Source organism: Sminthopsis crassicaudata, chromosome 4, assembly GCF_048593235.1.
Source record: "Sminthopsis crassicaudata isolate SCR6 chromosome 4, ASM4859323v1, whole genome shotgun sequence".
Lineage (NCBI taxonomy): Eukaryota > Metazoa > Chordata > Mammalia > Dasyuromorphia > Dasyuridae > Sminthopsis > Sminthopsis crassicaudata.
Window position 1 is genome coordinate 162,263,232 of NC_133620.1, and position 23,958 is coordinate 162,287,189.

Consider the following 23,958-nt stretch of genomic DNA (forward strand, 5'->3'; position numbering starts at 1 on the left):
GCAGGTGCCAACAAGCTTCATAGAGACTTAGGTCTTTAAGTAAAAGTGAGTCATTAAGTAAGTTGGCTTAGAGAAAAGTAGAGATGGGGGAAATATTCCCAGCAATGGACACAATACAGCTCTGCCCCATTCTTCAGAAATACTTGAGATATGTTCAGGGGAACTAATGATCTGTTTGACTAGAATAATGAATTATTTCTCTTTTTTTATCTGCTGATTTCACATAGTTTCAAGATGGGAGAGAGAGTGGTATAATCTATTCATATATATGTATATGTACATATACATAGGTTATACATGTACATTAATTTTTATGTATTTCCATATGAGTCATTTTGGGAGAGAAAAATCAGAACAAAATGGAAAAGACAAGAGAAAGGGGAAAAAAAGTGAAAACAGTGTGCTTCAATACACATTTAGTCTCTATAGCTCTCTTTCTGAATGCGGATGGCATTTTCTATCCAAAGTTTATTAGAATTCCCTTGGATTATTGAATTGCTGAGAAGAGCCAAGCTTATTATAGTTGATAATTATACAATCTTGCTATTGCCATGTACAGTGCTTTTTCTGGTTCTGCTTATTGGTGAAATCTACTCTTTTGCTGCTCTTACAATTTAACTTCCATGCATTCCTTTTTATAGTAAGGGATTTTAAGATTCAAAACTGGAAAGGAATTTAGAAACCACTAAAATTAGACCCTTATACAGATGAGGAAGAGGAGGAGAAGGAAGAGAAGAGAAGAGAAGAGAGAGAGAGAGAGAGAGAGAGAGAGAGAGAGAGAGAGAGAGAGAGAGAGAGAGAGAGAGAGAGAGAGAGAGAAAGAGAGAGAGAGAGAAAGAAAGAGAGAGAGAGAGAGAGAGAGAGAGAGAGAGAGAGAGAGAGAGAGAGAGAGAGAGAGAGAGAGAGAGAGAGAGAAAGTGTGAACTAGAAATCTGTCATGACTCATATGCTTACCACAGGACTGAAAAGGTAAAAGGAATTCATAAATACTTGGGGATGAGTGAGGAAGGTTTTGCCTACTTGCCATGAAAAAAAAAAAAAAAAAGTTTGGAGAAACTGAAACAGAGAAAGCATATATAAATACTCTTCAGAGAAACCTCTGCATAATAACAATGACACGTGGCCTCCTCAGCTGATGCTTCACACTTTTAAGATATTTAGTTCAGACTACATACACCCATAACACTCTTTTTAAAGTGTTCTCACTATACCAAAAAATAATATATCTGGACCAAAACATAAAATAACATAAATATCAATAGGGCTGACATTTTACATTGGAATCTCATGACAAGCTCTTTTTTTTTTTTTTTTTTTTTTGCATATCATTACTAGATTGGTCATTACAGCAAAACATCCAACACCCTATAGTTCCCTATAGTTGCTGCTATGCTGCTATAAAGATTATGCATGTGGAATATGGTAGATAGTAGGGGGTGCATTTTCCAGCTGAAAATGGTTGTTTGTAATGTTCTTAATTTGGTTTTCTTGGGGTCTCTGGGACAGGCTTTGCTTCAGTTCAGTGATCACCACAAGAACATCCAGGTGTTAAAGTCCAAATCCTTTATTATCTCCTTCCTGGGCCTGGGCAGCTTTCTGGAGAGCCTTTCAGACCTGCCTTGGTCTCAGTGTGGGAAGTGCAGGAGGCCAGGCCAGCCACCAGGAGTCTGACAAAAGGTGAAATGAATTTCTGTCTCCTTGGCTCCCAGGGCTTCTCATGCGCTTGTCTTCTCTAACTCTCTCCCAGAACCTCTGAGAGTTTAAGCTTCTGACTCCAGTTTTCTTGTCTTCTCTGCCTCTCCATCTGAGGGCTTTCTGAATTCCAGTTTATATGCTGTACACTAAGTATAAAACAATCGTTATATCACTAGGAAACATTACAACATTATTTGTTGTAAGATTAAATCAATCATACTAAACCATGCTAAACTAGATAACTATTATATTATCAATTCCACTTAGTACCTTGTAAGCATCCTTGTTTAAAGTTCAGTATTCTGGCCCTTAACAGTTGGTTTTTTTTTTTTTTTTCATGAGTTTGGAGTATGAGCTCTTGGATTTTTTGGAAGATACTTAATTTTAACTCTGTTTCTATCTAATTTATCTTCCCTCACTTCTGTTCTAGCTCAAATATTTTTCTGCCCCCTTTGGATATTTGAATAGAATACGGCCTTTTCATGTGTGAACAAATTTATTGTTTAAAGAGGAAGAGGAAAGAACATTTTTGTAAGAAAAATAATGAAATCTACTTGTGAGGAAACAATTTCTCTGAAAAATATTTAGTATAAATACACAGTATTCTGAGGACCAGATAATTATTCTTCTGATGAATATATTGAGAGACACTATTTAAAAGTATAGCAATGACTAATATAATGATGACAGGAGGGCATTGTGGTATATTACACTCGTAGTATCGATTCATTTGTATGTTACAATTAGAGTTTTCAAGTTCATAACAAATAAAATTATAAATCAAATAACTGTTAAAGATCTATGAAAAGATTATTCCTTGAGTTTTACTCATAGGGAAAAGAAGGCCAATAGGTGGCACTAGAGCTAGAGTGCTGGTCTTGGGTCAGGAGGATTCAAGTTCAAAGATAACCTCAGATACTAGCTATGTAACTCCAGACAATTCATTTAATCCTGTTTCCCTCCATTTTTTCATCTGTCAGATGAGCTGGAGAAGAAAATGACAAACTACTCCAGTAACTTTACCAAGAAAACCCCAAATGGGGTAATGGAGGGTTGGACACAACTAAAAACAACTGGACAACAATTAAGATGAGTTACACTGACCAAACAGGAAACTTTGATTTGGAGCATTAAATGGAAGTTAAGAAGCTAGCAGGATCTGGTTAAACACTAATAGGAAAGAAGCCAACGGGAAGAGAAGTTTTGAGAAGATGGAATGGAATAAAAGAGAATAATGAACAGGTGAATGATCTAAACACAAGAGTCACTAGAAGTTGGGTACAAAAGACTATCAACTGAGATAGCTGAATCTTCAGCAACTTTACTAGGAACTTAATGATTAAGAAAGAGATGACACTTCTACTTAGCTGGTGAATAACTGGAGAAGTTAGTGGGAAGCTCATTGAAAGCTTATTCTTGTTATTGAGTCTTTTGCTTTCTAAGGATCTTAAAAATATGAGAAAGGGGAAACCTCTCAGTATATTTTTTTTGAGGAAAAAATATTCTATAATAAAAGTATTAGCAAATAGAGAATTAGCACATGTGCAGTTAACCAAAAGTTCAGGCTTAAAATATTTCAGTCTGAAGAGTACTGTTGGTGGGGCTCCTTTCTTGATTAAGTCCTCTTTTAATGTATCAAAACAAGTCTTTATGAATGTAGCCGCTGGCCCTTTCTTTTCTTCATTTTCCCTCCAGCGACCTTGTTCCTTACACCCATAGCATTTTCTGTGTCATCATTGTCATCTTTATCATCTCTCGGATCTTTCCTTTTCTCTCCTTGCTCCCTCATCTCCATGCGGGCAAATCTCTGGGCTTCTGCCACACGCTCTGTCAGCATACTGTCAGCATATATCTCAGTATATCGAGTTCTATTCCTCTCTCTATTTTGTGATGGAGAAACAGAGGAGAAAAAGGCATTACATAGAGTTTGCTGTGAGCTATACTTTTATGTGCTAATTGGACAAAGCAGAATCTGCCATTTGCAGATTTGGAGAAGCTTGGAGTTTCTGATGCTTAAGGGAACAGATTGTCACTGAAATAGCTTAACTTCCCCCCTTCCCATTGTTCTCTTTAGCATGATGGTAAATTTGTCACTTCTTCACAGACATCAGGATAGAAGAGACATAGGGCTTTGTCTCACAGAAGGTGGTGAGGACTGAATGGGGAGAAGCTACCAGAAAAGTGGCTTCTTGTGATGCATATTGTTCCTGAAGAAACAAAGGACATCAAATTTTAAAGACAAAAGTCAAGAATTGCTCTCAGAACATAAGTTTCCCTATGAAATGCAACGGGGAAAATTCCTTCAGTTTGAAAAAAAAACTTCTACTTGAGCTTAAGGTTAGGAGATGTAAAAAGGATGCCAGTACTAAGTTTAGATTTATTCAAAATGAGCTACATGAAAGTCAATGAATATTTAACACTAGCATGTTTACTTTGCCCTAACAGAGCAAAAAAATTCAATAAGGATACAATGGCATTGAACTTCTCTAGATATAGTCCCTCTCATCTTCATATGGAAACTAGTCTTGTGATTAGAATAGATCACTAAGATTGTACAAGTCTTTGGGGCTGCTTCCTGATGAATATACTTATTCTTTATTGAGATAGTTGCAAGATTGGTTTTCAATATCTTGTAAAGAAAACTTGGCAGCTAGCTGGCACAGTGGATAAAATGCTAAGATTGAACTCAGGGAAAACTCATTTTCCTGAGTTCAAATCTGGCCTTAGACACCTATAGCTGTGTGATATTCTTGTGAATCTGTGTGATTAAAAAGAGATTGGATCGATATGAGATAGAAAAATTCCCAGATCAATTAGGTATGTGGGAGTGTTTAAAGAGCCTTGGAGCAAAGTGAGAATTCCTCAAAATAGATCTTAGTTTTCCATGTTTGGTAGGAGTCCATGATTGATATATACATTTATGTGTCTTTCCAGGACTCTAATATGATGGATTTTATGGGGCATCCCACTTTGTTTCTTGGAGGAAAAAAATAATTCTAGACTTTCTCTATTAGTCTATATTTTGCTGTGATCAGTAAGCCAAAGGCTAGGAGTATATATAGCCAAAGTTCATCAAAAGGAGAATGAAGTAAGTCTATTGTAGCAGACTAAATTAAACCAATTTGTATCCTTGAGATTTCCCATTTCTTCTTCCCTGAAATGATACTCAATGAGGACTAATATTTTCTAGTCATGTATTTAAAGGTGTACATACAACTATTATCATATTTTATGTAATACAAACCTGGAAAGGATGCTTAATATTTAATTAGTAGGATTTAGACCAGAAAAAGGATTTTTCTTGGAAAGATTATGATAATAACCTAATTGGGGATGGGTAAATAGGATTTGGGGATGGGTGATAAATATGCTCCAAAGGAAAGTTAAAAGACAGCCCATGTTACTTACATTTCTTAGAGAAAAGGAAAGGATGTAGGAAAAGCAAAGTAGGATCTGGGACAGGGCAAAGATGGGGGCAGACTGGTGAGAGTTGGATTGGGAGCAGTTTTCATTAGAGGTAGTAATGGGAATGATTGTTTGCTTCTAGCTCTGGCTGGTTGGTGAGGCAAATGCCAAGGCTTATGCTATTCATACACTGTTCTGGTCTAGGATTAGAGAAGGAGGTTCTGCTCTGACCCTGGCCCTTTGCCCTTATCCAGATAGTTTCTTTGGTGCCAAAATAAGTGAGTCAGTGGGCCCACACTGAAGCCCCGGACATGCAGAGAATAGAAGCAATTATTAAAACTGGAAAGCCACAGGAAGGTCTCTACTCTTCAATCCCCAATCATTCCCAGTGACAAAGAAATTTAACAACCAAATGAGGCTGGAGGAGCAAGTTGAGAACATAGTATTCCCTTGTGAGACCAGACTTTTCCTTTAGACCTGAGACTTGTAGAAGACATGGGTCCTGGTTCCCCAGTCAGTGGGAAATATTCCTCCTAAACCTAGGAGGTGTCAGTTGCCTCTCAGACCCAGAGAAATAGAAGAGTCCCATAGATGGGGTAAAATGGGAATGGAGGAGATAGCCCTCTGGTGATAAAGACCTTTGCTTTTGTAAAGGAAAAGGTGAAGCAGGACAGCCCTTGATCAAATTGGGGAGTTTTTTGCAAATAAACTGATGATGAAGTGTAAAGAATTTCCTAAATAAGATGATAATACTCTCAATCTTCTCTATTGGATGAAAGTAATGAGTGAAACCCAAGTGAGTGATTGACTGGTTGGGGATCAGCTATACTTCTTTGTCCTTTATATAGAAAGCTGGTCCTACTCTTGAGTCACTTAACTTGAGGAGTCAGTTCTAGAGAAAGGAGTGAGTTTTTTTTAAATAAGTTTTGGTTTCACATTTAATCTTTTAACATGCAAAACATGTTTTGGGGAGGATTTGTACATGCTGCTTCTTGCTTTCCAACAGCTCAAAAATAATTTTCCACAAAATGGAAATATTAAGAATAAACTACAGAAAATATCACCTCAAAATTCCTCCCTGAAGGAACATACTTAGATTAAAAGCTATGCATGCTCCAAAATAGTAGTGACACATTTTCATAGACTATATATATAGTCTTATATATAAAAGATTATGTGATAGAGAAGAGCTAATCCAATTCCAATTGATCAATGATGGACAGAATCAGCTACATCCAGAAAAGGAACACTGGGAAATGAGTGTAAACTGTTATTTTTACCTTCTGAATCCAATTCTTCCTGTGCAACAAGAAATTTGGTTCTACACACATATATTGTATCTAGAATATATTGTAATATATTTAACATGTATAAGACTGCCTGCCATCTGGGGGAGGGGGTTGGGGGAGGAAGGGAAAAAATCTGAACAGAAGTAAGTGCAAGGGATAATGTTGTAAAAAATTACCCATGCATATGTACTGTCAAAAAAAAAAGTTATAATTATAAAATTAAAAAAAAAAGATTATGTGAAAGGTGACCTGTCAGTATTTTTTTAACATGAATTCTTGGGTTGTATACTAAACAACAAACTATCAAAGGTTAAGAGGTGTTCAGGTAATGAATTATTTGAAATATACATGCACATATATTATACACACATAAATATATGTAGGTCTATGTGCCCATGTATATATGTATATATGCACACATGTGTTTGTGTATGAATATGACTGAAAAATAATTGAATAAAATGTGTTTTCTGTAAGTTGCCCCTCACTTCACATTCCTTAGTCATACACATTCCCTATGTTTGTGCTTCTCTATTTGCTACCTGTATTGCCCATTCTCCCTCCTGATACTGATAATGAAACAATTGTTTCCTTAGCACCCAGGAAGTTAGATGGCTACATGAAACACAGCTCTTGAAATTTGGAAGACTTGAGTTCAAATTCTGTTCCTGAAATATACTAGCTGTCTGACCATGGGCCACTTAACCTGACTACCTCAGTTTTCTCATCTATGAAATGGGGATAATAACACTTACCTATCAAGGTTGTTGTAAAGATCAAATAAAGTAATATTTGAAAAGCATTTTTCAAACCTTAAAATGTAAAATGTTACAGGAATGTTAGCTTTCATTATTATTATTAGTTATTGAGGGAAAGAAAATTAGTTAAAACAGGTGGCCCTTTTCATGGAATATTGAGTGGGCAATAGACAGCTCCCCACTTCATTTATAGGTTTATAGTGACCCATGAAGTCCCAAAGAGTATTGCCTGCCTCCTTCTCTACTCAGCTAACAGTGTTTTCTCTTCCCATTGCCCTGGTGGTCAGATGCAATACTTGTACCAAATGTAAAAAAAAAATAAAAATAAAAAAAAATTCATTTATAGCTCTTTGTTTAGAATAAGTAGCTGAATCTAATAAGAAATGTAAAATGTAAAGTACTACTTTGGGGGGGGCTAAAAAATTAACTGCACAAGTAGTAAATAGGGAGTTTATCTAGGCATAAAATCACATAAGAAAAGCTTAAGGATTTTAGTCATTTATAAATTTAACTTTTAACAGCTATATGATGTAGTACTCAAAAAGTTAATTCAATCTTAGGCTGTTTTCAGAAGGAGGGATGTGATATTTTATTTTCCTCAAACTATCTCTGGAGTATTTTGTCCAATTTTTGATGCCATGTCTTAGAAAAGATATTGTTCACCCTGAAGGTATCTAAGGAAGAATGAGGAAATTCAAACCCTTCATATAAGTATCAATTGAAGAAACTGACAATATTTAGTCTGACGAAAAGGAAACTTAGGAAGAAATGGTTAACATTTTTCAAACAATTAGAGGGCTGTCACATGGAAGAAAGTTTTGACTTACTTTCAGGAATGGAAGCTCATTTTTTAAGTATGGCTCTCTAGGAAAACATCCAAATAAATGTGTGTAATGATTTCTTTGGATTTCAGTTCTGACCTTTTACCACTAGCCAAGGGGTGCAGGCTCTGTGGTCAAAAAGCCTGAGCTGACCTTAGACAACTTACTTACAGGATGAAGTCTGCCTCAATTTTTTCATCTACAAAATGAGGATAATAATAGCATTTATCTTCAACAGTTGTCATGAAGGTCAAATGCAACAGTGTTTGTAAAACACTTTAAAAACCTTAAAGCACTATTAATGCTAGCTCTTATTATTTAACATCAAAGCAACATATAAACAATTTATACTGGTGGGAACATTCTCAGTGAAACATACAATTAATAGCAAAAATATGATCTCTTTTTCAATAAATTTATGCCCTGCTTATGAATATGCCCTCCTCTCTAAAGGAGATTCTATGAGTGAAAATGATGGTAAATACACTACTATTTGTACATTGCTATACCACCTACCTGGCAGTTTCATAAATCTCTCTGACTGTTAAAATAACTCTTCATAGCTTTATTTCTACTTTTGCTCTTTCCTGTGCACTGACTTTGGGCAATGCCACCTGTGACTTTTATTTTACTTTGTCACAGAGAGTAGAATTAAAACTAATAGGTGAAGGTCAATTTTAAGTTGTTATAAGGAAGAACTTTCTAACAAATATAATTTAAAAATGAAATTAATTGCCTTGTAAGTCAGTCAACAAGCATTTATTAAGTACTCATTCTATACCATGCATTTTGCTGTGAATACAAGACAATAGTGGAATCTGCCTTCAAGGATCTCTCCTTTTTTTTTAGAGGAGACAAATATAGACAACTGTACAAGTCTTCCTTCCACAACACAGGGGTTAGGGGTGCAGAGCCCTTGTGATTTGAAAAATCTGTGTAAAATATTTTGGCTCTTACCAGAGAAGTTTGGTTTTTTTTTTTTTTCTTTCATGGGGTATTTACAGTATCTTACCATAAAATTTCGATTGATATTATATAATACTCATATGAATTTTTTATATATGTCTGAGTTTCCAAACTTTTCCTATGTCATAAGATTGGCCTTAGTGTGTGATCTGCGACTTCCACAACTCTTCCCCCACCCTTCCCCAACAAATTCCCATTTAAAATTTCTTATGTTGAACCATACATGATATATGGAAACCATTATGGGGAAAATTGCAGTGTGGAAAGGATAACTATATTTGTATATAGACAGAGCAAAGGGAAGACTATTTTAGAGAGAAGGCACTAGGCAGGGAAGGGAAAAAAGAGATGAAAAGATCTTCTTTAAGAAGAAGCATTTCAATTCCAATAGTCTTGTGGTGAAGAGAGCCATCTGCATTCAGAGGACTGTGGTGACTGAGTATGGACCACAACATATATATTTTCACTTTTGTTGTTGTTGTTTACTTGTATTTTGTTTTCTTATTTTTTTCCTTTTTGATCTGATTTTTCTTATGTAGTATGATAATTGTGGAAATATATATATATATATAAGAATTACATTTTTAACATATATTGAATTATTTGCTTTCTAAGAGAGGGGGTGGGAGGAAGGGAGGGAAAAAATTTGGAACACAAGGTTTTGCAAGGGTGAATGTTGAAGACTATGCCTATACTTTGAAAATTAAAAGCTTTAATGAAAATTTTTTAAAAAGTACAAGATAGCTAAGTAAAAGTTTATGATAAAAAATGCTGAGAAAATTTAGTGGTCTGCCAGGTGAAAATGAATTAATGGCATAATGTAACAGATAAAAAAGTTATTGTGATCATGATCTGCATTAATAAAGGAATTATGTCAAAAAAAAAAGAGGATGGCATTTGAAATGAGTCTTGAAGGAAATCAAGGAATCCAGGTGCAATCAGGAAAGAGAGCATTCCAGGTTTGGAATTTCACTTTTTACAGCTAAGAAAAACAAATGAAGGGGAGACCTGGAGTGTTGAGTGTGAGAAAGAGAAACTTGGCTAGTAAGAGTAAATCCAAGAAGTAGGTAATTATTCACTGCATAGATCATTAAATAGAAGTTGCATAGTCATTTAATGAAGAAGATATAGAGAGAATTTATGTATACTACATGAAAAATTTATACAGAATGATCTCCAAATATCTTCTAGCTCTGAGATTCTTTAATTCTCTGATTCAAATGATGTTATTGTTCAAAAAAGAATGTTTTTAATAGCATATTCCATAATCCATAATTCCACAATCATGTTATTTTTAAATAATACATCATATATATACATGTATATACAGTTATAATATATTTACATATACACACATATATCTGCATATGTGAGTGTGGGTATGTATATGTGTCGTGTATATGTGGTATATATGTATATATATAAAAATAACAAGTCATATCTATGGAAATAATGGCACTATATAAAAAGTGTGTTTTGGGAGATTTTAATAATACATTTCTAAAGAAGGAATTTCTGATCAAGCTTAGTTATTTTACATACTGCATCAACTGATTTCATAAATAAAATAAATCTAGCATGCCATTTAAAGTCCTTCACACTCTGGTTCCCACTTACCTTTCCAGTCATTTAAAATTATTTTATAAATTATAAAATAACATAGTTTGTAGAATTTGCTAGAATTCCATTGCATACATTTTGTATGATTATATGATTTGCCTCTCATTAAGATTTCAATTTGTCTTTTCTTCAACAAAATTGAAACATTGTAAGAATGTCCAGTATCAATCTTCATTCAGGTAGGTAAATGTAAAATTCATTACACCGACTTCTGATTAAATAAGAAAACCATCAGAAGCAAAAACTGACTTGAATAAAGTCTTAGACCAAGAGTACCTAAGCATTCTTGACAAAGCTTGATTTTTCTGATCACTAGATCAGATTAGGAAGTTAACATACATATAGAGACCCTCATCTCTACATTTTATTTTCCTTTGACTTCAAATCAATATACTTTATTAGATAATTATTATATTGTCATAACTGTGAGCACTAGAAGGGATACGAAAGAAGCAGAGAAAATCTTTGCTTTTGAAAAAATTCAGGATTTTGATATGGCATTTGCTTAAGGAGGGATAGGGATATGGTATATAGCAAATGATTTCTCTGTAGTGTCATATCTCCACTGAAGAAATTCACAGAAATATTTTATTACCAGAGTTTAATTGTATTGTAATTAGCTAGTTGGAGAACTCACTCAGAGAAAGTAAATTTTGGCAATGAGTACACAAATCTACACATTAATTTTAAGGTTACTTAAAACAGGATTTATAATGGAAAGAGTGATACATCTTGTAACCAGGTTTCAGGAGAGATTTGAAAGACTCAGTGTATTTACATTAAACAAGTGGAATAAAAATCCAAACCAGCCTCGAGGTTTTTTTTTTTTTTTTTTTTTTTTTTTTAATGTTTTTGGAAATAAAAAAGTTTAATTTAAGCATGAAAGATAATTATCACACTTTTAAAAATAAGTAGAGATGAATCACAAGGAACCATTTTACTATGACTCATAGTGATATGTGGTCAGATTCTTCATGGGCCAAGTAGGTATTTTTCTTCAAAGAAAACCCTCTGGTGGTTTTTCTGTCTTCAGATTATTCACAATACAGCATTGCTTTCTGGTGTTGGGACTTTTCATCTCTATAGAAGATTCACTGAACTATAAATACAGAGCTTGTGGTTCATATGGCGAGCTTGGATTGATCGTATGCATGATTCCACCTAAGTCTCACCAACTCGACTTCTCTCCACCCCTCATCCTTTCCCACAGAGTAAGTTAAATTTTTCATTTAGTAAACAGATGATCAAAGAGAGCAGGAAAGAAACTATTAAAAAAGACTCCTTGAAAGCAACAACTGTATCATATTATTATATTGCAATAATATTAATGATGATAATAATAACAATAATAGTATATTATCAATAAGTTTTTCTTCCAAGTATGCAATAATGTAGGAGGAATATAAGGTTACTCCTCCTCCTTTAAGATACTTAGGAAACAGTTTTCTGAAAATAAAAGGTTGTGATGGACTGAGAGATAATTGGAGAGAGATCGGGGTGCCCTGAACTACTAGATTCATGGGAAGTAACGACACAGGTGGAAGATGTGCCATTCAGATGCTCTGTAAAAGAGGACATATAATTATGATAGGTCAAATTGAACCAACATTAAATTAGCAAGTAAAGAGTATTTTAAAGGTGGGATGGAAGTTGTTCCTATGTTCTAAATGGAGGGGCAATGATGTAGAGAAATGAAGTCTTGCAAAGTATAACTATACTCTGTGTCAAGAGGAAACCTCTGATATGAAGTTATAAGATAGCAATTTGTGATTACAATGTTTATATTTTTCTCATTTTAATCTTCTCAGAAGTGACTAGGATGTGAATATAGTATTATCCTCATTTTTTTAAACAAAATATTCTTTATATTTTTCAGTCAAATATAGGTCTAAAAGATGTTGTTCATTGTGGAAAATCACCTAAAAAAGTGCAGACTCTCCTACTAATATTCCCACTGAGAATACCCTTCCAAGCATATGCAGCTTATCCACATACTTTTTATATAAAGATGGAAAATTAGTCTCGAATCTAAAAGTTATTGCTATCCTCCCAATCTACATTTTCTTTTTTTTATTTAATTTTTTAATTTTTTTTATAATATTATCCCTTGTATTCATTTTCCCAAATTATCCCCCCCTCCCTCTACTCCCTCACCCTGATGACAGTAAATCCCATATATTTTACATGTGTTACAATACAACCTAGATACAATACATGTGTGTAAATACCATTTTCTTGTTGCACAATAAGCATTAGATTCCGAAGGTACAAGTAACCTGGGCAGATATCCTCATTTTTAATGAGGAAGAAAGTAAGGGACAAGGAGGCGAGATGTCTTTCCCCATACTAATAATGGGCATAGCTAGCCCTGAAACTCAGCTCTTTTATCCTCGTAGCATTTTGGACCTTGTATATAATATTGTAAGTGCTCAATAAATATTTGTAGAATGGATTCTATCTCTCTGAGGCTTTTAGCCTCTTGCTTCGTATAATAGGAAGATAATGGCATGAATGTAGGAAGGCAATGCCATTAATATTAAGTTGAAATTAAAACTATTATAATAAATATCATGAGGAAAAATGGAATAGAAATTGAAAATTACATATAGTTTTTTGTGTATGTGATCACAGACTCTGTGAAGCACTATCTCCACAAATGATGATATGGTAGCAAAAACAATGGAATCAGCTATAAGTGAAATAATCTTTATTGATGGTATAACAAAATTCCTAATATTATCGATGTATACAATAATAGTTGTCTCCTAAGGGTCTACTATGAACCCAAAGGAAAAGTAATGAGAATGAGTTACAATGAAAGGAAGTAGGGAAAAGTTTTCATGGAAACTAAAGAAGTCTTCTATCTAGATTTCCATCATTTCAATTCATGTGATCATAGACCTAGAACTGGAAAGGGCCCTAGCATTTCCTTAATCCAATTCTTTCATTTTACAGATGAGGAAATAGGGATCAAGTGACTTGTTCAAAGTCTTCTAGTTCAATTCAGTTCAAGAATATACTTTGAACTTAAGATAGTACATGGGAAAGTGATTTGAGAAGCTACAAGCACTACATAAGTTCTTATCATATACAAAAAGAATGAGATATGTCCTACAATTTTGCAGGAAAGATAAGATATGCATACAGGAAACTGTTAAAAAAAATACGAGATAATATACAAGTTTCCACTATGTTCCCAAATAAGTGCTATAGTCTAGAAAAATTGAGAATAGAAAGGTAGAAATCAAGGTTATTCCGAGTAATTTGTGGGTGGGATTAAGGGAAGAAGAAGTTTTATGAAAAATATGATGTTTTAGCAGGATCTTGAAGGATGAGAAAGCTGGATAGTAAAGAGAAAAAGGAGGCATTTAGGCAAAAACAATGAGGTGAAAATGACTATGGTATGATATTCACCAGGGAATTAAAAGGCCAGCTGATAGATCACAGAAGTTACATGGATTAATGGATAGAGAACTGATTTATCTTAGAGTCCAGACAACTGTGGGGTCATGATAATTTTATCCATGCAGGAATTGTTTATTGCTATAAGGCTCACTTAAGGACAAGATAATCAATGCCCTTCTAGGCTTGCCTCAGGGAGTAGTTGTGGGAATTCAACTAAAGCCCACTGCAATAAAGGGCCACTTAAATTCAATAAAAGCCCTTTCCGGTCAATGCCCCCTCCCCATTACTTATCTAGCTACCAGGGACTGGGGTCTTTTGCTGGGGTCTTATTCATCCCATCAGAATTATTAACCCCATTTTACAGACAAAGAAAATAAGATTTTAAATTGGCTTTCCCTAGGTATCGCAACTAGTAAGTAAAAGAGTTCAAGTATAAATATAGCCTTCTAGTTTTAAGTCCAATACACATAATCCTACACAAAACTGCCTTTATACTATATAAAAATTAAAATATTAGGAAATACAACTCTTTATCTAAATTTTATATTTTCCCCAGTAATTAACATTATACTTTGTAGACGTATGTGCTTAATAAATGTTTATTGTTTTTTGTAGACTAGATATAAGGGATGGCTGCTGACTTTGAAAGTTTATAATTTTACTCTTTGCAGATGATATGATGGTATACTTAGAGAACCCCAGAGATTCTAAGAAAAAGTTATTAGAAATAATTCACAGCTTTAGCAAAGTTGCTGGATACAAAATAAATCCACATAAATCCTCAGCATTTTTATACATCACCAACAAAATGCAACAGCAAGAGATACAAAGAGAAATTCCATTCCAAACAAATGTTGAGAGTATAAAATATTTGGGAATCCATCTACCAAAGAAAATTCAGGAATTATATGAACAAAATTACAAAACACTTGCCACAAAAATAAAGTCAGATTTAAATGATTGGAAAGACATTCAGTACTCGTGGATAGGCCTAGTGAATATAATAAAGATGACAATACTCCCCAAAGTAATCTATTTATTTAGTGCTATACCAATCAGACTCCCAAGAAACTATTTTAATGACCTAGAAAAAATAACAATAAAATTCATATGGAAGAATAAAAGGTCGAGAATTTCAAGGGAATTAATGAAAAAAAAAGTCAGATGAAGGTGGTCTAGGTGTACCTGATCTAAAGCTATATTATATAGCAGCAGTCACCAAAACCATTTGGTATTGGCTAAGAAATACACCAGTCGATCAGTGGAACAGGTTAGGTACAAAGGACAAAAAAGGGTACAACTATAGCAATCTAGTGTTTGACAAACCCAAAGATACCAACATTTGAGATAAAAATTCATTATTTGGAAAAAACTGTTGGGAAAACTGGAAATTAGTATGGCAGAAATTAGATATGGATCCACATTTAACACCATATACCAAGATAAGATCAAAATGGGTCCATGACTTAGGCATAAAGAATGAGATAATAAATAGATTAGAGGAATAGAGAATAGTCTACCTCTCAGACCTGTGGAGGAGGAAGGAATTTATGATCAGAGGAGAACTAGAGATCATTATCGATCAGAAAATAGAAGATTTTGATTACATCAAACTAAAAAGCTTTTGTACAAACAAAACTAATGCAAACAAGATTAGAAGGGAAGTAACAAATTGGGAAAATATTTTAACAGTTAAAGGTTCTGGCAAAGGCCTCATTTCCAAAATATATAGAGAACTGACCCTAATTTATAAGAAATCAAACCATTCTCCAATTGATAAATGGTCAAAGGATATGAACAGACAATTCTCAGATGATGAAATTGATACTATATCCACTCATATGAAAGTGTTCCAAATCACTACTGATCAGAGAAATGCAAATTAAGACAGCTCTGAGATACCACTACACACTTGTCAGATTGGCTAAGATGACAGGAACAAATAATGATGAATGTTGGAGGGGATGTGGGAAAACTGGGACACTGATACATTGTTGGTGGAGTTGTGAAAGAATCCAACCATTCTGGAGAGCAATTTGGAACTATGCCCAAAAAGTTATCAAACTGTGCATACCCTTTGATCCAGCAGTGCTACTACTGGGCTTATATCCCAAGGAAATACTAAAGAGGGGAAAGGGACCTGTATGTGCCAAAATGTTTGTAGCAGCTCTTTTCATAGTGGCTAGAAACTGGAAAATGAATGGATGTCCATCAATTGGAGAATGGTTGGGTAAATTATGGTATATGAATGCTATGGAATATTATTGCTCTGTAAGAAATTACCAGCAGGATGAATACAGAGAGACTTGGAGAGACTTACATGAACTGATGCTGCATGAAATGAGCAGAACCAGAAGATCACTATACACTTCAACAACAATACTGTATGAAGATATATTCTGATGGAAGTGGATATCTTCAACATAAAGAAGATCCAACTCACTTCCAGTTAATCAATGATGGACAAAAACAACTACACCCAGAGAAGGAACACTAGGAATTGAATGTAAACAGCACTACTGTCTTTCTACCCAGGTTACTTATACCTTTGGAATCCAATTCTTAACGTGCAACAAGAAAATTGGATTTACACACATATATTGTATCTAGGTTATACTGTAACACATGTAAAATATATGGGATTGCCTGTCATTTAGGGGAGGGAGTAGAGGGGGGGAGGGGAAAATTTGGAAAAATGAATACAAGGGATAATGTTATAAAAAAAATTACTCATGCAAAAAAAAAAAAGACTTACTTCTGGCTTAAAAAAAAAAGAAAGTTTATAATTTGATTCTAAAGAAAGGACATAGACATTAAAAGGAAAATAACATTATAAGGTAGCACCTACTCTTTACAAAATAAATAGCATGAAAAAGAGATCACAGCCAAACAAGAGATAGAGAAGATTACAGAAGATAAAAGGACACATTTATCATTATTCATTCTATATAAGCTCATCACATAATTAAACACATTTGTGATTATATAAAATTTAAAGATTTTTGCACAAATAAATCTAATGCAGTTAAAATTAGAAGGAAAACAAGTAATAGAGGGAAAAAGTCTTTGAAGTAACATTCCTTATTAAAGAACTCATATTCAAGATACATAAAATATTGATTCAAATTTATAAGACTGAGAATCAATTTCCAATGGATAAAATGTGTAAAGGATTTGTACAGTTTTCAAAGGAAGAAACCCAGTCTATTAACAAGCACATGAAAAAAAAAATTGATCCAAATCACTAATAATTAGAGAAATGCAAATTAACACAATTGTGAAGTTCCATCGAGAAATATCCAGAAAATATTCAGAAAATAGGCAAAGATGATAAATGATAAAAATGAAGCAAGAAGGAATTCAGGAAAATAGGTATGCTATGCATTGTTGGTAAAGCTATTAATTAATCCAGCTATCCTATTAATTATGTCTCAAAGGTTATAATACTGTGAATACACTATGGTCCAGATATAGCACAACTAGGTCTATACCATAGAGATCAAAAAAAGAGGAAAAGGACTCATATATGTAAAAAGGTTCATTGCAGCTTATTTTTAGCAGCCTGTAGCTGAGAATAGGGTGTTTTTCTATTGGGGAACTGTTAAAAAATATGAAATATAAATGTAATGAAAACTTGCTATGCTATAAAGATATTATGAACTTATACTACACTTGATCTTAGCCAAAGGGCCGAGAAGCAATATTATGAACTTATAAAGAATGAAACAAGCCAAACTAGAGTAATTTTTATGGCATTTTAGAGAAAAACAACTTTGGAACACTTTAGGCAATGGTAGCCCAGAAGCCCAGAGAATTAAAGATGAAATATATCCCCTACCTCCCAAGAGAGTAGTGATGGATTTAAAATGAAGAATAAGACATTCATTTTTGTAAATTGCCAATGTGAAAATTTATCTTGCTGAAGTATATATGTCCCTTATAAGATTTTTTAAAATAAAAAATAGGCAATGGGATGAGAGGAAGATAAATAGTTGTATAAAAATAGATTTCAAAATAATAACAGCATGCATTTTATAGAGCTTTTGTGTTTCAAAGCACTTTATAAATATTATCTCATTTAATCCTCATAACAACCCTGGGAGATAAGTACTATTATAATCTCCATTTTACAGATGAGGAAACTGAGGCAGACAGCAAGGTTAAGTGATATACAATCCTACAATCACATAGCTAATAAGCATAGGAGGTCATAATGAACTCAACATAAAGAGAGAAAAGAAAAAGAAAGAAACATACAAGAAAAAAAAGGAAAAAAAAGTGGAAGCTACCGGGGTCTTAAAATTGGGTCTTGAAGATGGGACTTTATAAAAGCAGAGAAGAAGGGGTATTTTAAACAGAGATAGTAATGTAACAAAGTCACAGAAGCACATCTTGCTTTTCTGGGAGAAGAAAAGCAATAGTTAGTAGTAGAAGAAGATAAAACTGTAGAGATAAATAAGGCTAAGTTTCTGAAGATCCTTAAAATTCAGGCAGTTTAGTCAGTTAATAAATATTTATTAAGCACCTCATATATGTGTGTACATACACACACATAATACATACATACATACATACATACTGTGCTAAATGCGGATACAGAAAAAGACAAAAGATAATTCCTGATTTTAAGGAGAGTGTCTCAAATGGATCTGGGAGGGAAGAGGGAACACAACAAGCAAAGAAATATGTACAAACAAGCTACATTCAAGAAATATTAAAAATAAGAGAAAGGAGGCTAGAATTAAAATGGATTGGGAAGCATTTCCTGTAGTTCAGTAGTTCTCAAACTTTTGTTCTCAGTATATTTATACTATTAAAGTTATTAAGGATCTGTACAATGAGTTTTTGTTTATGTGGGTTATATTTATAAATATTTGCCATATTACAAATAAAGATTAATTTTGAATTTGTATACCCTCTGAAAGATTTTCAGACTCTCCCAGGATTCTCTGAATCACACTTTAAGAATCACTGTAGAGGACCAAGTTTTAGTTGGATCTTAAAGGAAGCAGTAGATGGAGCTTTTCAGATATGGAGGACAGTCAAAGGAAAGGCCCAGAGCTCAGAGATGGAATATCTTGTTCATGGAATAGCTAAGAGGCCAGTGCCTTGAATAAAAAGTACAGAGAAGAGTATGAAGATTGGAAAGGTAGAAGGGGACTGGGTTTTAAAAGGCTTTGAATGATAAATGGAAGATTTTATATTTAATCCTAAAGATGATTGAGAACCATTGGAGTTTTTTGAGTGGGAGTGAGTGAGGGGTTGGAGAGGGAAATGTGTGACATCATTGGCCTTTAGAAAAATCACTTTGGCATCTGAATGGAGGAGAGATTGGAGTGTGGAAAGATTTCTGGAAATATTTGTGGCAGGTAGACTGAAGAGCAGATTGTTGCAATAGTCCAATTATGAGGACATCAGGACTTGCCCCAAAAGTAGTTGTAGTGTCAGAAGAAAGAGGGAGTACTCAAGATATTGCAAAGGTGAAATTGAGACACCTTGCCACACCTTTAGATGGGGGGAGGGTGGACAGGTAACAGAGAATAAGGAGTTCCAAATGACTCCTAGTTTTAAACCTGAGGAATTGAAGGATAGTGTTGCTCTCCATAGTAATACGAAAGGAGGAGGGTAGGGGGGGTTTAGAGGTGGAAATAATGGATTTGGCTTTGGTCATGTAGAGTTTAAGATAACTAGATTTTATTCTTTAAGAGAAGTTTTGATCTGGAATTTATGGATTCCATGGAAAAATTTCAGAGGGTCTATGAATAATATCAGAAAATTTTAATACTTTGATCATTCTTTTTCAATATAATTGTTTTACTTTGTAATCCTATGCATTTTATTTTATGTATTTAAAATGTTTTTTCTAGGAAAGAGCCATATTTCACCAGACAGTCATGTGTACATGATGAAAAAAAAATTTAAAACCTCTGTTCCATTGGCACAATGGACAGCTAATTAAGTGAGCAATTGTGAAACATGGAAGGAAGGAAGGAAGGAAGGGAGGGAGGGAGGGAGGGAGGGAGAGAGGGAAGAAGGGAAGAAGGAAGGGAGGAAAGGGATACAATACATATGGGAAAAAGTTTCATCTTCAAGTCAGATAAAAAGGCTTTCTGATATTTAGAATTCAGTGAAAAAACTAGATTGTAGTTCCCTTAGATGTATTTCATGTTTTGAAGGGTTGTATAAAGTAGTATTTTAGGGAGAGCAGTAATAATTTACAGGATGAATTGGAAAGGGGCTCTTCCATACAAGGAGACTTTTACAAGGTGAGGTATATAGTGTACCAAGACCAGGATCTGTTAGTGATAATTTCCATTGTGGGTGGGCTTCTGAAGGTAAAATTTTCCACTTTGCCCTTGAAGAGATGTAAAATTACCTGTGCTTTGTTTAACTGCTTCAGTTTTATACTAGTGGCATAAGGTAACTTTAAAATACTTACCATATTGGCAAGACATTTGAAACTTTTATTTATTCCAGTGGCTAATTCATGCATATTTCTTTATAACTAGGTCTACATGCTCTTGACAGCATGTATAAAAGAAAGAAGATTTGGTTCCAAGACCTATTATTGTATTTTTCAGATTAGAAGAATATACCTTTTTACTTTTTATTCTATGATTTTTTTTTTGGTGCTCAACCTATGTTATTGTTCTGGTTTGAATGTCCTTACTTTCTCTCCACCAATACCAGCTGAAATTTGGTACAAAGTTATTACTTCTGAGAAAGTGGTTGGCAGGTGCCTCAAAGGGGAAAACCAGCCCCAAATCCTGTTTTCATGCAAATATCCAGAATAACATTTGATGTAGAATAGAGGAAATATAAAATATACCTGTAAAATAATTTTAAAACTCCAAAGCCAGATTTCTCTAACCATTTCTCTATTTAGACAAACCTGATGTATTTGATGACCTCAGAAAAATGACAAATCAAAATTTTGTTCCTATTGTCCTAGGGTTTCCCATCATTGTTTTACCTTCCAAATCTTAGAGGATCATATAAATGTTATTTTTTATTAGTGTTATATAGACTCTAATCTAATCTGTCTCATTTGAAGGATCATTTATCACCTAGCTTAAATTTTGAAACTAAGACTCTGAATGCATTTAGATTCAATTTTAAATGTTATGTGTTCATGTCACCTTTTACAGAGTTCCATTGTACAAATCTATACTGTTTCATCTGAGTATATTTCTGGGTATTACCTAGGAAACCATTTTGGCATCTTTAAGTTGAGTAGTTTCTATGATATTGATTTATTAATATCTTTACCATACTGGCAAGCAGGATGGGAATAAAGAGTGGAGAGTGGGTAGGAAGATAAGGGAAGTTTTGGAAGGGGTAGAATGGGGGCTGGACAGATCATTATGCAGATGAACCAAAGTCAGAACTAGGAATAAGGACTGTAGAGCCAAAGGGACAGTGGTTTTAAATGCCGAACGGAATAAAAGCAAATATAAGTTACAACAAAATCCAAGTAGTCTAGGAAGAGACAGGGTTTAGGATTAGACTGACATAAATAGTTTATCAGCAAAGTGTCAAGTCTGATAAATGTCCTTCTAATTTTTGTTGTTGTTGTCCTGTCATTCAGTCATGTCCAACTTGTGATCCTGAGAATCATAGCACACCAATCCAGTCCATGGAGTTTTCTTGGCAAAGGTACTGAAATACTTTTCCTTACCTTGTGGATGGCCTTTGGTTGCACAATTAGTGTCTGAGGTCAGATTTGAAATCAGGTCTTCTTTACTCAGTCTCACTGCTCTACCCACTGAACCCCCAACTTCATTCATACATTAACTTGCTTCATTCTAATATAGTGTTTATACACATGTGATTCTGCATCTTGTTGCTATTCCAAATTAAATGGATGGCTAAAGCTTAAGGCTTCCTTTGAACTCCCTTCATCTGGAGAGCTCTTCCATGCTATTATCCTTGAAATGCTCAGCTCTGAGTAACAAAGACAATGTTCTTGCAAATTTTCCACTGAAGTTTTCATTAGGCCACATTTCCCAGTATTATTCTTTACTAAAACAGCATTTTCAGTAGAGATGTATCTTCATGTGACTTTATTTTAGGAAGGCAACCAATAGCTACCTGGGTTCAAGGCAACCTCTTCCACATATTGACTATATGACTGATAAATTTTTCTGACTCAGTATTTAGACAGCTCTTTAAGTCTATAAATTCTCAAACATTTGAAGATCTGTATAGATAGAAGGAGTGTCTATGCTGGAAGTTGGATTAATGAAATCAGATACAGAGGAGGATAAATCATGAGGGATTCTTCTATATAGTACCAAAAAATGAAAGGTTTTGTTGTTCACTTGTTTCAGTGATGTATGACTCTTTATAACCCCATTTGGGATTGTCTTAGCAAAAATACTGGAGTTGTTTGACATTTCTTTCTCTAACTCATTTTACAGATGAGAAACTGAGAAAATAGAGTTCAGTGATTTATCCAAAGTCATACAGCTGGTGCCATATTTGAACTCGGGTCCTCCTGACCCCAACACCAGTTCTCTAACCACTCTATCACCCAGAAGCTCCCAAAGAATGGTGTTCTTCCAATAGAATATGAATTCTTTGAGATGAGGAAGTTTTTTGGGTCTTTTGTATCCCAAAGATCTAACAAATTTTCTCATATATAATGCTCACTGATTGAAATGACATATGTTTGTTTCATGCTCAATTCTAGGGTAAGCTATAATGAGGGTAATAATGTCTTCAGAGTAAAACATAAGCTTGTGTGAGATAAATGATATCTTCCTATGTGAAAAATAGGTCCCATCTCCCCAGGTAGTTCAATCACCTTCCAAAAAGAGCTGGGTTAGTGAAATGTTTTTCTGATGGCACACCATGCCATCTTGCTTGGGAATCAGTCTGCTTGCCTTTGGGAAAATATTCATCAAGGGTGTTGTAAATCCTTCCAGAAAAGTAGGTTTCTTACTACTTTAAAAACATATCAGTATATGACGGCAACTGGGGGTGAAGTAGGAGGGGGGCTTTTGACCCCATTGAAGTTACTCTCAGAACCTATGGTTTCTAGGGACTGTTAGCACCTGCTTGTTGCTTATACTCTAACACTCAGTGAGATCATGTGATAGAGAATACCATGGCCTTTAGCTGTACACTAACCACAGAGGGGGAGGTGGTTTGTCTGATAAAGGAGTTCTGCTAGCTTAGAGACAACCAATCATTGACTTTGTTGTGATAACATCTACTTCCATGACTAGGTTCCCCCTCATTGCCCAGCAGACTACTATCTTGTGTTCAGTTTTATACCTTTGCCATATAGGATATGGAGAATAGTAAATAAAATAAACTTCAGACAAAAAACCACAACTTTTTTTTTTTTTTTTTTTTTTTTTTTTTTTTAGGAGTAGGCTTCAGGTCTAGAACACGATAGCATATAGAACTGGAAGTTACCTATTTAAAAAAACAAACAAACATATTTTGAGTTAATTATGTTCCATAAAGGGGCAGCTAGGTGGCGCAGTGGATAGAGCACTAGCCTTGAATTCAGGAGGACCTGAGTTCAAATTTGATCTCAGACACTTAACACTTCCTAGCTGTGTGACCCTGGAGAACCTGGAGAAGTTACATAATCCCAGCCTCAGGGGAAAAAAAAATGTTCCATAAAATTGCCTTTAAAGCTTGAAGTATACCCATAAATCAAACTTTTATGGAACAGAACAGGAGACGTGTTTTTTTTTTTTTTTTAAAGGCATTGCTTGTAAATATATTCTCATATAAAAAAATAATTAATGATCTTTGCATTTAAATATTACTTGGCATGCTATAAAGTGATGCTTTATTTTTTCTTCAGGTCACATTTGATGAATGGTACATTGGATAGAGCATGGGGCTTGGAAGCAGCAAGACCTGAATTCGACACCAGGTTCAGGTTCTTACTAGCTATGTGATTCTTCAGTGAATATTTAACCACTCAATTTCATCATCTGTAAAATGAGAGGTTGAACTTTAGATAGTCTCAAAAGGGCC

The 23,958-nt window shown here is 34.3% G+C and overlaps 1 long non-coding RNA gene and 1 pseudogene across 1 annotated transcript in view; both read right to left on the bottom strand.

The window, feature by feature from the left end:
- LOC141565947 (uncharacterized) overlaps positions 1–23,958 on the bottom strand; it is a 93,329-nt gene that overhangs the window by 30,321 nt on the left and 39,050 nt on the right. The gene's annotated exons all lie outside the window — the stretch shown is intronic.
- LOC141541934 (U2 spliceosomal RNA) lies at positions 17,534–17,661 on the bottom strand (annotated as a pseudogene).